This window comes from Schistocerca americana, chromosome 10 (genome assembly GCF_021461395.2).
Source record: "Schistocerca americana isolate TAMUIC-IGC-003095 chromosome 10, iqSchAmer2.1, whole genome shotgun sequence".
NCBI lineage: Eukaryota > Metazoa > Arthropoda > Insecta > Orthoptera > Acrididae > Schistocerca > Schistocerca americana.
The window spans coordinates 201,749,347-201,763,631 of NC_060128.1; positions in this window are offsets into that span (position 1 = coordinate 201,749,347).

The following is a 14,285-nucleotide window of genomic DNA, read 5'->3' on the forward strand; positions in this document are numbered from 1 at the left end:
GAAGGCTTTCGACACCGTTCCTATAAACGTCTTCCAACCAAACTGCATGCCTATGGAATATCGCCTCAGTTGTCCGACAGGATTCGCGATTTACTGTCAGAAAGGTCGCAGTTCGTAGTAATAGACGTAAATTCACCGAGTAAACCAGAAGTAATATTCTGCGTTCCCAAGAAAGTGTTATAGGCCCTCTATTGTTCCTGATTATATTAACGTCACAGGAGACAATCTTGACTAGTCCTCTTAGATTGTTTGCACATGATTCTGTCTTTTAAAGACATCAGATGACCAAAACAAATTGCAAAATGATTTGCATAAGATATCTGTATGGTGCGAAAAGTGGCAATTGACCCTGAATAAAGAAAAGTGTGAACTTATTCACATGAGTAATAAAAGAAATTCGCTAAATTTCGATTACGCGCCAAGTCACAATTATGAAGGCTGTAAATTCAACTAAACACTTAGGGATTACAATTACAAATACCCTAAATTGGAACGATCACGATGTTGTGGGTAGAGGAAACCGAAGACTGCGATTCACTGGCAGAACACTTAGAAGGTGCAACAGGTGTACTAAAGAGACTGCCTTACACGACGCTTGTCCTCCTTGTTCTGGAGTATTGCTGTGCGGTGTGGGATCCGCATCAGATGGAACTGATGGATGACGCCGAAAAAGTACACTACTAGCCATTAAAATTGCTACACCACGAATATGCCGTGGTACAGACGCGAAATTTAACCGACAAGAAGACGATGCTGTCATATGCAGATGATTAGCTTTTCAGAGCATTCACACAAGGTTGGCGCCGTTGGCGACACCTACAACGTGCTGACATGAGGAAAGTTTCCAACTGATTTCTCATACACAAACAGCAGTTGATCGGCGTTGCTTGGTGAAACGTCGTTGTGATGCCTCGTGTAAGGAGGAGAAGTGCGTACCATCACGTTTCCGACTTTGATAAAGGTCGGATTGTAGCCTATCGCGATTGCGGTTTATCGTATCGCGACATTGCTGCTCGCGTTGGTCGAGATCCAATGACTGTTAGCAGAACATGGAATCGTTGGGTTCAGGAGGGTAATATGGAACGCCGTGCTGGATTCCAACGGCCTCGTATCACTAGCAGTCGAGATGACAGGCATCTTATCCGCACGTCTGTAACGGATCGTGCAGCCACTTCTCGATCCCTGAGTCAACAGATGGGGGCGTTTGCAAGACAACTATCTGCACGAACAGTTCGAGGACGTTTGCACAGCAGCATGGACTATCAGCTCGGAGACCACGGCTGCGGTTACCCTTGACGCTGTATCACAGACAGAAGCGCCTGCGATGGTGTACTCGACGACGAACCTGGGTGCACAAATGGCAAAACGTCATTTTTTTCGGTCGAATCCAGGTTCTGTTTACAGCATCATGATGGTCGCATCCATGTTTGGCGACATCGCGGTGAACGCACATTAGAAGCGTGTATTCGTCATCGCCATACTGGCGTTATCGCCTGGCGTGATGGTATGGGGTGCCATTGGTTACACGTCTCGGTCACTTCTTGTTCGCATAGACGGCACTTTGAACAGTGGACGTCACATTTCAGATGTCCTACGACCCGTGCCTCTACCCTTCGTTCGATCCCTGCGAAACCCTACATTTCAGCACGATAATGCACGACCGCATGTTGCAGGTCCTGTACGGGCCTTTCTGGATTCAGAAAATGTTCGACTGTTGCTCTGGCCAGCACATTCTCCAGATCTCTCACCAACTGAAAACGTCTGGTCAATGGTGGCCGAGCAACTGGCTTGTCACAATGCGCCAGTCACTACTCTTGATGAACTGTGGTATCGTGTTGAAGCTGCATGGGCAGCTGTACCTGTACACGCCATCCAAGCTCTGTTTGACTCAATGCCCAGGCGTATCAAGGCCGTTGTTACGGCCAGAGATGGTCGTTCTGGGTACTGATTGCTCAGGATCTATGCACGCAAATTGCGTGAAAATGTAACCACATGTCAGTTCTACTATAATATATTTGTCCAATGACTACCGGTTTATCATCTGCAATTCTTCTTGGTGTAGCAATTGTAATGGCCAGTAGTGTACAAAGAAGGGCAGCTAGCTTTTTAATATCGCGAAATAGGTGAGATAGTGCCACAGACATGATACATAAATTGGAGCGGCAATCATTAAAACCAAGGCGTTTTTCGATCCGACGGGATCTTCTCATGGAATTTCAATCACCAGTCTTCTCCTCCGACTGCGAAAACGTTCTGTTGGCGCCGACCTACATAGGGAGAAATGATCATCACGGTGAAATAAGAGAAATCAGGGCTCGCACAGAAAACTTGAAGTGCTCGTTTTTGCCGCTCGCCGTTCGAGTGTGGAACGGTAGAGAGACAGCTTGAAGGTGGTTCATTGAACCCTCTGCGAGGCACTTTATTGTGAATAGCAGAGTAATCGCTCAGATGTAGACGCAGATGTAATTGTAGCAGTACCGCTGGCGAGTGTTGCAGCGTAGAGCGACGCAGGCTGCTCGACGGTGTCGGTGGGGAGGTTTCAACGCCAGCCAGAAGCAGCGCGCACACCCACACACCCAAACAAGGCGAGCAGTGCACAGGACCGGCGCGAGTAAACCTACCTACCTACCTACCTCCTCACACAACGGTTCCAGAAACAAAGGCACGCTGCACAGTATACAGCCGTTGCAAAGAAACTTCTAAACAATCGCAGACTTGTGCATAATACATGCAAAGGAAAGCACAGACACATACGCAAAGTGGTACAGAATTAAAAACATTATGCTGTCAAGGGGACAATGCTCGTAGCCTTCAGTGGCTACTGTAGCGGAGTCTCACCGTCTTAGTTGAAGACTGTTATCGGTACCAAAGTTGGTAATGAGCGGGAGGGGGGAGGGAGGGTGACACAGGGGGTGGAGGGATATTTATCCGATGTCTTTCATGATGTTTAGTAGTGATTTTTTTTTCCTCACTTGGTTGATGTGAAGTATTTGTGGTATACGTCAAACTGGCCGAATGGCCTCTTTTTTTAATTGAATTTGTATCGTGACATTGGTATGTGTCACAGCAATGCAATCAACGGCTGCCAACATGATAAACTGATTTCGTAATAGCATGGCTGATAAGCGATATACATACGGTGGGTTTAGATGTTTGGCTATTCCTCTGTAGCGCCTAATATTGTATCGTCAAGACATGTTACCTTTCAGTGTATTACAGAGCAAAGTTCAGAGTTGAATGTTCATCCACCTGGTGCAATCACACCTCTGTCCCTCAAAAGGACAATTATTGTTTAAAGAGTTGTAGCGAATCGACTTTGCAATACGCGTTTTGTGACACAGATTCATAATATATCGTTTTAGTTCATATGTTTTGTAGATAAACAGCGAAACTTATATCTCAGTTTTAATGGATTTAGAACGCAGGACATTGTATGAACAACGATTCGAGAGAAAGCTCTTAACAGACGAAACCTCTAGGTAGGTCTACTGTGTGAGTCGTGCATTGGACAAAATGGGAACATGAAAATGGCGCCACCTCCACAGAAACAAGTTCAAACTGCTGGCCTCAGAACAGAAACTGTTCATTTTAATTCCCTAGGGTCTGGGATTCATTATTATTTTTGCGAATGATGCTGAGGTGGCTATAGTCTGAAAAACTAGCAGAAAGGAACTATAAATTTACGCGTCAGTGGTTCGGATCAAAACGACAAAATAAGCAGACAACAGATGGTTAAATTCAAAGTCGTTTCAGTGCTCATAGACGAGTTTCCAAGCACCAAAACTTTGGGGGACTCCGCAATTAACAGGGAAGTGGACAGGCACAGGGGCAGCCAGCGCCACAACTTTATGAATACTCGCGTACCGGATGGCTCAGAGGTGGGCAAGGCCAGCCCCGACTCATTAGATCCGAAGAAAATTTCGACGATGTCTGCACTAAATGCGCTGCTCAAAGGCGCTGTCGCCGTCGTGGAAGACACCGAGCACGAAGGGGTGCAGGCGCTTCGCAGCTGTCAGCGTGCCTGCGATTACTGCCACAGGTGCCATACAAGCGCGGGAGAGTGTCTCTCGCAGCACAATACTGCTCCCACCAGGCTGCGTACGTTTCGAACCGCCGTTCATCTCGATGAAGGCATTTGTGGAGACGACCAGCGAAATGGTGTAGCAAAAATGAGATTCACCCGAAGATTCAACGAGTTTCCATCGATCGGCTGTCGAATCCCGATAGTCCCGTGCCCACTGCAGTCGTCGGGCCAACATGTTGAACGATGTACGATGAACAGTGGGCTCCGAAACACTTGCGCATACTTTAGCGCTTAGGGCAGAGATAGCGCAGGTCACCGGCTACCCTACTTCAGAGAGCAGACGAGCCTCCGAACGGCACGTTCTGCGAACAGTCGTGGGCGTCCCCTTACCTTTTTCCGTAGATGCTCACGACAGTAGCCGGTCAACATTCGACCAGCTTCACCGTTATCGACATAATCGTCCACAAATTTGGCGGACAGTATACAGATATGCAGCTCCAGGCACCAACAAAATTACATCGCAGTATGACTAAGATTCCAGGAGATAATGAGTCCAAGCAAGAGATGCGAGGAACAGCCCGCACCGTGCATAACGTTTAAATTTATTACTTTTTTTGATACTAAAAGTATTCGCAACACAGTTTGCAGACAGTGTCGACACATTCTGCTGATTTTACGCAGACAAATATCACTGTAGAATACGTAGTTGAAGAGAGATGTCAAACACTGGTATGCGCGAAAAAAAGATTTCATGTCTAGCACGAAGTTTTAATGTATTTATTCTTTGCTGACAAGACACTGCTACAGTGGAGTGAACTAAAGGAAAGTTCTGGCATCTGGCAGCGCTGTTGACAAATTTTAAGTTTGGACGACATGGTCGTGGAGTAACAGCGATTGATAAAAAAATTAACTTTTTTTTATGTCATCAGTCTACTGACTGGTTTGATGCGGCTCGCCACGAATTCCTTTCTTGTGCTAACCTCTTCATCTCAGAGTAGCACTTGCAACCTACGTCCTCAATTATTTGCTTGACGTATTCCAATCTCTGTCTTCCTCTACAGTTTTTGCCCTCTACAGCTCCCTCTAGTACCATGGAAATCATTCCCTCATGTCTTAGCAGATGTCCTATCAACCTGCCCCTTCTCCTTATCAGTGTTTTCCACATATTCCTTTCCTCTCCGATTCTGCGTAGAACCTCCTCATTCCTTACCTTATCAGTCCACCTAATTTTCAACATTCGTCTATAGCACCACACCTCAAGTGCTTCGATTCTCTTCTGTTCCGGTTTTCCCACAGTCCATGTTTCACTACCATACAATGCTGTACTCCAGACGTACATCCTCAGAAATTTCTTCCTCAAATTAAGGCCGGTATTTGATATTAGTAGACTTCTCTTGGCCAGAAATGCCTTTTCTGCCATAGCGAGTCTGCTTTTGATGTCCTCCTTGCTCTGTCCGTCATTGGTTATTTTACTGCCTAGTTAGCAGAATTCCTTAACTTCATTTACTTCGTGACCATCTACTACTTCTCATTACCGTCGTCTTTCTCCGATTTACTCTCAGTCCATACTGTGTACTAATTAGACTGTTCATTCCGTTCAGCAGATCATTTAATTCTTATTCACTTTCACTCAGGATAGCAATGTCATCAGCGAATCGTATCATTGATATCCTTTCACCTTGTACTTTATTTCCACTCCTGAACCTTTCTTTTATTTCCATCATTGCTTCCTCGATGTACAGATTGAAGAGTAGGGGCGAAAGGCTACAGCCTTGTCTTACACCCTTCTTAATACGAGCACTTCGTTCTTGATCGTCCACTCTTATTATTCCCTCTTGGTTGTTGTACATATTGTATATGACCCGTCTCTCCCTATAGCTTACCCCTACTTTTTTCAGAATCTCGAACAGCTTGCACCACTTTATATTGTCGAACGCTTTTTCCAGGTCGACAAATCCTATGAAAGTGTCTTGATTTTTCTTTAGCCTTGCTTCCATTATTAGCCGTAACGTCAGAATTGCCTCTCTCGTCCCTTTACTTTTCCTAAAGCCAAACTGATCGTCACCTAGCGCATTCTCAATTTTCTTTTCCATTCTTCTGTATATTATTCTTGTAAGCAGCTTCGATGCATGAGCTGTTAAGCTGATTGTGCGATAATTCTCGCACTTGTCAGCTCTTGCCGTCTTCGGAATTGTGTGGATGATGCTTTTCCGAAAGTCAGATGGTATGTCGCCAGACTCATATACTCTACACACCAACGTGAATAGTCGTTTTGTTGCCACTTCCCCCAATGATTTTAGAAATTCTGATGGAATGTTATCTATCCCTTCTGCCTTATTTGGCCGTAAGTCCTCCAAAGCTCTTTTAAATTCCGATTCTAATACTGGATCCCCTATCTCTTCTAAATCGACTCCTGTTTCTTCTTCTATCACATCAGACAAATCTTCACCCTCATAGAGGCTTTCAAATGTATTCTTTCCACCTATCTGCTCTCTCCTCTGCATTTAACAGTGGAATTCCCGTTGCACTCATAATGTTACCACCGTTGCTTTTAATGTCACCAAAGATTGTTTTGACTTTCCTGTATGCTGAGTCTGTCCTTCCGACAATCGTATCTTTTTCGATGTCTTCACATTTATCCTGCAGCCATTTCGTCTTAGCTTCCCTGCACTTCCTATTTATTTCATTCCTCAGCGACTTGTATTTCTGTAATCCTGATTTTCCCGGAACATGTTTGTACTTCCTCCTTTCATCAATCAACTGAAGTATTTCTTCTGTTACCATGGTTTCTTCGTAGCTACCTTCTTTGTACCTATGTTTTCGTTCCCAACTTCTGTGATGGCCCTTTTTAGAGACGTCCATTCCTCTTCAACTGTACTGCCTACTGCGCTGTTCCTTATTGCCGTATCTATAGCGTTAGAGTTCACACCTCATTCCTGGGTCTATATAGCGAGCTATGAGCACGTGAGCGTAAGTAACGCCTCCAGCGGTCACCAGTGGCAGGCGCCACTCACTAAATATCGTCTATACAACCATATTAAAAATAAAGGCAAAATGTTCGTTTTTTGGGGCGGACGCGTCTGTACACAGTGTAGGCTGCCAATATCTTCTGCACTAAGACGATGGATACCCTCCGAAGTGCGGTATCGGTCCTATCGTTGCCTAAGCGACGGAGAGCAGCGTGGCAAAGGGGCAGCCATATTGCGCCGCTCCCATGACAACAGCGTCCATAGGCCAACAGATAACATCGTAGCAGAGAGGACACCCATGTTGGGCCGCTACCATGGCAACGGCGTCCATAGTACCTGGATAGAGGGCTCTGTATACAGGGTGGTCCATTGATAGTGACCGGGCCAAATATCTCACGAAATAAGCATCAAACGAAGAAACTACAAAGAACGAAACTCGTCTAGCTTGAAGGGGGGAACCAGATGCCGCCATGGTTGGCCCGCTAGATGTCGCTGCTATAGGTCAAACGGATATCAACTGCGTTTTTTAAAATAGGAACCCCCATTTTTTATTACATATTCGTGTAGTACGTAAAGAAATATCAATGTTTTAGTTGGACCACTTTTTTCGCTTTGTGATAGATGGCGCTGTAATAGTCACAAACATATGGCTCAGAATTTTAGACGAACGGTTGGTAACAGATAGGTTTTTTAAATTAAAATACAGAACGTAGGTATGTTTGAACATTTTATTTCGGTTGTTCCAATGTGATATCTGTATCTTGCTGAACTTATCATTTCTGAGAACGCATGCTGTTACAGCGAGATTACCTGTAAATACCACATTAAAGTAATAAATGCTCAAAATGATGTCCGTCGACCTCAACATATTTGGCAATACGTGTAACGACATTCCTCTCAACAGCGAGGAGTTCGCCTTCCGTAATGTTCGCACGTGCACTGACATTGCGCTGGCGCATGTTGTCAGGCGTCGGTGGATCACGATAGGAAATATCCTTCAACTTTCTCCACAGAAAGATATCAGGGGACGTCAGATCCGGTGAACGTGCGGGCCATGGTATGGTGCTTCGACGACCAACCCACCAGTCATGAAATATGCTATTCAATACCGCTTCAACCTCACGCGAGCTATGTGCCGGACATTTATCATGTTGGAAGTACATCGCCATTCTGTCACGCAATGAAACATCTTGTAGTAACATCGGTAGAACATTATGCAGGAAATCAGCATACGTTGCACCATTTAGATTGCCACCGATAAAATGGGGGCCAATTATCCTTCCTCCCATAATGCCGCACCATACATTACCCCGCCAAGATCGCTGATGTTCCACTTGTCGCAGGCATCGTGGATTTTCCGTTGCCCAATAGCGCATATTATGCCGGTTTACGTTACCGCTGTTGGTGAACGACGCTTCGTCGCTAAAAGGAACGCGTGCAAAAAATCTGTCATCGTCCCGTAATTTCTCTTGTGCCCAGTAGCAGAACTGTACACGACGTTCAAAGTCGTCGCCATGCAATTCCTGGTGCATAGAAATATGGTACTGGTGCAACCGGTGTTGAAGATTCTCGCGCAATTTGTCTGCGACTGATGTGCAGATTGGCCGCGACACCAGCTAAAACACCTACTTGGGCATCATCATTTGTTGCAGGTCGTGGTTGACGTTTCACATGTGGCTGAACACTTCCTGTTTCTTTAAATAACGTAACTATCCGGCGAACGGCCCGGACACTTGGATGATGTCGTCCAGGATACCGATCAGCGTACATAGCACACGCCCGTTGGGCATTTTGATCACAACAGCCATACACCAACACGATATCTACCTTTTCCGCAATTGGTAAACAGTCCATTTTAACACAGGCGCGTGCTACACAAATATGTAATAAGAATGGGGGTCTCTATTTTAAAAAAACGCAGTTGATATCCGTTTGACTTATAGCAGCGCCATCTAGCGGACCAACCATGGCGGCATCTGGGTTCCCCCTTCAAGCTAGACGAGTTTCGTTCTTTGTAGTTTCTTCGTTTGATGCTTATTTCGTGAGATATTTGGCCCGGTCACTATCAATGGACCACCCTGTATACAGAGCCCTCTATCCAGGTACTATGGACGCCGTTGCCATGGTAGCGGCTCAACATGGGTGTCCTCTCTGCTACGATGTTATCTGTTGGCTAGTCCAGGCCCTATGGACGCTGTTGTCATGGGAGCGGCGCAATATGGCTGCCTCTTTGCCACGCTGCTCTCCGTCGCTTAGGCAACGATAGGACCGATACCGCACTTCGGAGGGTATCCATCGTCTTAGTGCAGAAGATATTGGCAGCCTACACTGTGTACAGAGGCGTCCGCCCCAAAAAACGAACATTTTGCCTTTATTTTTAATATGGTTGTATAGACGATATTTAGTGAGTGGCACCTGCCACTGGTGACCGCTGGAGGCGTTACTTACGCTCACGTGCTCATAGCTCGCTATATAGACCCAGGAATGAGGTGTGAACTCTTCACAGTCTCCTGCCACACCCCGGCAGACGTGACGCCACCACCAGCCGACCAGCGGGTACAACATTGTATTTACGTAATCCACTCTTACAAGATGGTTGTCATTAGTTTTCTCTATGATATATGTTCGCCCTGAAGGTGGCCTCTGCGATGGGCTGAAACCGGTAGGCACTAAATAAGTATAAAACAAAAAAAATCCCGATTAAGACCGTTTTCTTAATACTACAACACATTTTAACTGCGAAGCGCAAACAGCTGTAGGCGAAAAGAATCATCTTCCGAAGAGGCGCTGACACCGAGACACTTTTAGATGCTCGAGAGCAGCTGCGCCCAACGTACACAAATTGTGGCAGGATATTACACCGCAGACAGAGTTAAAAAATGGTTCAAATGGCTCTAAGCACTTTGGGAGTTGACATCGGAGGTCATCGGTCTCCTAGACTTAGAACTACTTAAACCTAACTAACCTAAGGACATCACACACATCCATACCCGAGGCAGGATTCGAACCTGCGACCATAGCAGGAGCGCGGTTCCGGTTCAAATGGTTCAAATGGCTCTGGGCACTGAGGGACTCAACTGCTGTGGTCATCAGTCCCCTAGAACTTAGAACTACTTAAATCTAACTAACCTAAGGACATCACACACATCCATGCCCGAGGCAGGATTCGAACCTGCGACCGTAGCAGTCGCACGGTTCCGGACTGCGCGCCTAGAGCCGAGAGACCACCGCGGCCGGCACAGCCGATGTATTAGTGACCTGACTACCACAGCGGTGTATAATTAGTTATAAACCTAAGAAGGTTTTTGCAACGGATTTTGACTAAATATTCAATAACAATTGTAATTGTCTTTCCACAAGACAGATAGGCGCATCTGATTAAAGCGTTCATCGACAAAAATCAGTTCAGCTATTTATATGCACGATTACGCTCTTATTAACCTCTGAGAGGCAATTTAATCAGACATTTAATTAAAAGCCAGTGTCATTAATAAACCGGAACAGATGCACCATCAGTATGGCAGGTTGTGTTGGCAACATGTACAGTATAAGTGCTGCGTGTCTAATTACTTCGTATTTTGTGTAATTTTGTCTGTAATTTAAATGTTGCTAAAGATATGTGAATTTAGATTGCAGCAGTGAAAAGAGATGGTCATTTTCTGCAGGATAGACTTGCCATACATGTGTATACGACGATTAATCGAGGTACAGAGAGCAAAGACTGAAAACTGATCAGTGCAATTGAAATACGTAATTATTCAATTTACGTTTAGCGGCCAACTGCTTGACATACTGTTAACTGTAATACGGCTCTTTAATAAAGATTTTAGCACGTTCTATTCATGTATAAAAATATTTAAATAATTCTGACTGTTTCTCTGACACAGCAAGTAACGTGATTTCTTGGATTTTCCGAGGATAAGGGGCCCGCACTTACAAAACGCGGCGACTACTTTCCCTCTTTGTGAGTGGGGCGCAAGCAGCTTGACAGACCGCATCTGTGGTGCTCCGGGCGACGATTCAGCCGCATAGCTTTACGGACTTTGAAGTTTTTCGAGGCGGTGGTGGTTCGATGCAATATTTACAGTGGCCAATACTTGCAATTATTTTGTCCGGCGTTTAGCGGAAATTTTAATTTGTGTGTGTGGAGCTGACTCGGACTTACGAGGAAAAAAACTCGACCACCTATTTTAAAAAATAAAATGAAACTCTCGTTTTTTCGTTCAAGCAGTTGACCTCGCGCGAAAATTTGCGCCGTAATTTTGACAGCACAGCTCGCCAACACTAACTCAGACCTCTTATTCGCCCGACTGCTGCCCGGAGGCGGCGGACAAGAACCACCCTGTTGGCGGTTATGTCGAAGGCGGGGCGGGGACACACACACGGACACACACACACGGACACACACACACACACACACACACACACACACACACAAAGTGACGTGAGTGAGCAATACGCCAAAGCCACGTACCCGCAACTTGAATATCAATTTCAACAGAATTCTCGTATTGGTATCGTGCCGCACTTTACGCATATCTCAAAATTAAAATCAATAAACCTAAGCAACTGGAGAACTATTATGAAACAAAGTCAATGATTTTCGATCTACAATAAGCAAAGAAGATTATGAATTACCGGCCGACTGGAAAGAGAGAACTACGTAGACCCCCTTAAGTGATGGATGGATGGATGGATGGATGATAGAGGGGCCGGAACAGATGGTTACACCACCTAATCCTGGGAAGGAGGTGAGAATGTATAATTGCATGACGCTACTCACGTTGAAGAATAGAGTGACTTGTACAAATGTACTTCACTTTAATAGCGTCAGCTATACAATCCAAAGAAAATAACGCACAACAAAAATCATAAAAATTGCAGAGCACTGCGCGACCTGTTTTAATGACACAGTGATTCAGTTCATTAATTTACACTGCATTTGCGAATAGCAACATAAGTGTTTAGCAAAGAAATCTGTGGCATCGGACAGAGGTTAGAAGCGGCGCACTTTAAGGCGGTGAACAAACCACTGCCGCTTGTCGGTTGAGGGACCGTCTGAACACATCTACCCGCCCCGCTGTGCAGTACTCTGTACCCGGCGCTGGGGCAGGCCAGGTGACAAGGTGATAACGCTGTACTATCAGAATTATGGCCCGAATTCTCGCGCGGATCGACTGCTGGGACTGATAAGTTGTGGGTGTGCTTATTTCTCCTTAAAATACGAGGCCAAGTCGGCGAGGTTTCCTCGTTTAATCTCGTGCCGAGTCGAACTGTAATTCAGTGTGTCCACCGGGAAGTCAGTCTGAGCGGTGGTCGACACTTTCAGTTATTCCGGCTAGTGGCTGGCGGACTTACGTTTACAGCGATTAGTGTCGATCTGAACACACGACATTTTTGCGCTTTGAACGCATGCAATGTTACCGGCTATTTCAAACACGTACTGAGTTTACAAATCACTGTACTGGGGACTCGAGCTATTCTAGATTGAGTTTGCAACGCTGAAGACAGTAATGGTCACTTTGCTATCTAGTCCGTAAACACGGTAAATAAAGTGACGATTTTGAACTTTAGAAACTGTAGTTGGCGAGCACTATTTCCCATGCTGAACCCAACTACAGAGTAACGTTTGCTTATTCTTATTTATACATCAAGGATAATTAATCAATCTTGATTTAAGGAAGAGTCTGGTACGGCTGTACGAACGCCAAGTTCAACTGCGACAGAGGCTGTCAGTTAACGAAACCCTCCTGCCGAAGACTGTGGCCGGAAACACACACCTCACACCGTGTTTCCGCACCACCCGTGCTGGAAATGCAACCTGTCTAAAACGAGAAACCGGTAGACTCGGCTGCCGCCTGGCCATCGCCATCGCTTACCCCGCTCGCGGCCGTCCCAAAGCGCAGTGCGTGCCCCACCCGCCTCCCACTGAAACCTAACTCGAAGACGGGCCGACTCAGCTGACAAAGTGTCGCTCTGCGGCGAGGTGCGGCCCGCCAGGCTTCTCTCCTCTCCTCTTCCTCTCCTCTCCTGAAAGAGAGGACGCGGCGATCGGGCTGGTAGGAATTAAGATGGCCGCTTCACTTCCGACTGCCAATTGGCAGGTGAATTTGACCTTACCTGCTGATCTTCTGCTGTCCTGGCCGTTACCAGCACCGGACCATCTTTTCTAGCAAGCGTTACCGATTATTAATTAAAACCTTGGGAGAGGCAACAAGGAAATGCTACGGACCAGAAATCAGACCCGTTAAAATGTCGCATACATAAGGCTGGTGGATAAGCTCGTGGCGTTCTTGTTTTGCATGTTACTATTCCGGTTGCTATGGATTATTTATAGACTTTTTTTAGTTCACTGTTGCTGCTTGAGTTTCTGTAGTTCCATCTTCGTACGAACGGACTGGAACTGTGTGTGGCCGGTCAAAGACTTTAAGAATGTATGTACCGACACACGTAATTTTATTATTCCACTGGACTACAAGTTTCGGTGCTTCATTGGCAGCATCTTCAGGCCTCTATACACGTAGGCTGACAAGTCACAATTTCACGCTATTACACAGATCACGAACTCGATATAGAGGCCTGAAGAGGGTGCCAATGACGCACCGAAACTGGCAGTCCAGTGAAATAATAAAATTACTGCTATCGGTATTTACTTTCTTCGAGGTCCTATTTGAGTCTACTCATTGTCATTTCCTCATGTGGAGATACTGCGTGATGTTGCGGACGCTAGAAAATGGAGTGAAAAGTGGAGAAATCTGAACAGTAGCGACATGTTACGCTCTCTGGGTCCAATAGAGGGGCAACGGCAGCGGAGGCTGTCGGAAACGTGTTGCGCCGTGAATGGGACGATGTCAGTGGACAGACCACCACAATAGAACAGTTCTCTCGTTTTGACGAGGATATTTCTGACGTTAGTGACTCTGGACGTTCGTGCAGACCTTCGGGGTTCGACGAACATCGTTTAAACGCATTACTGCACAATGATCCAGGTCAGTGTACTCCGACGAACAGCGGTCACTCCACCGTCGTGCGACATTTGCATCCAATGGGAAAGGTTCAAAAATCTGGCGTATGTGAACCGCGTCTTCCAAGTCAACATTACCGAAATCTGTGGGTGGCCATATGTGGATCTCTGCTTGCTCGTTAACTACTCCGACTATTCCTATTACGCATCGTTAACGGTGGAGAGAAATTGTGTCTTTTATGCTAACAGAATGGAAAGAAAGGAATGAGTGAAAACAAAGCAGAAACTCCCCCTGCAAAGACCTGCCGCATCCCCAAAAGATGTTACG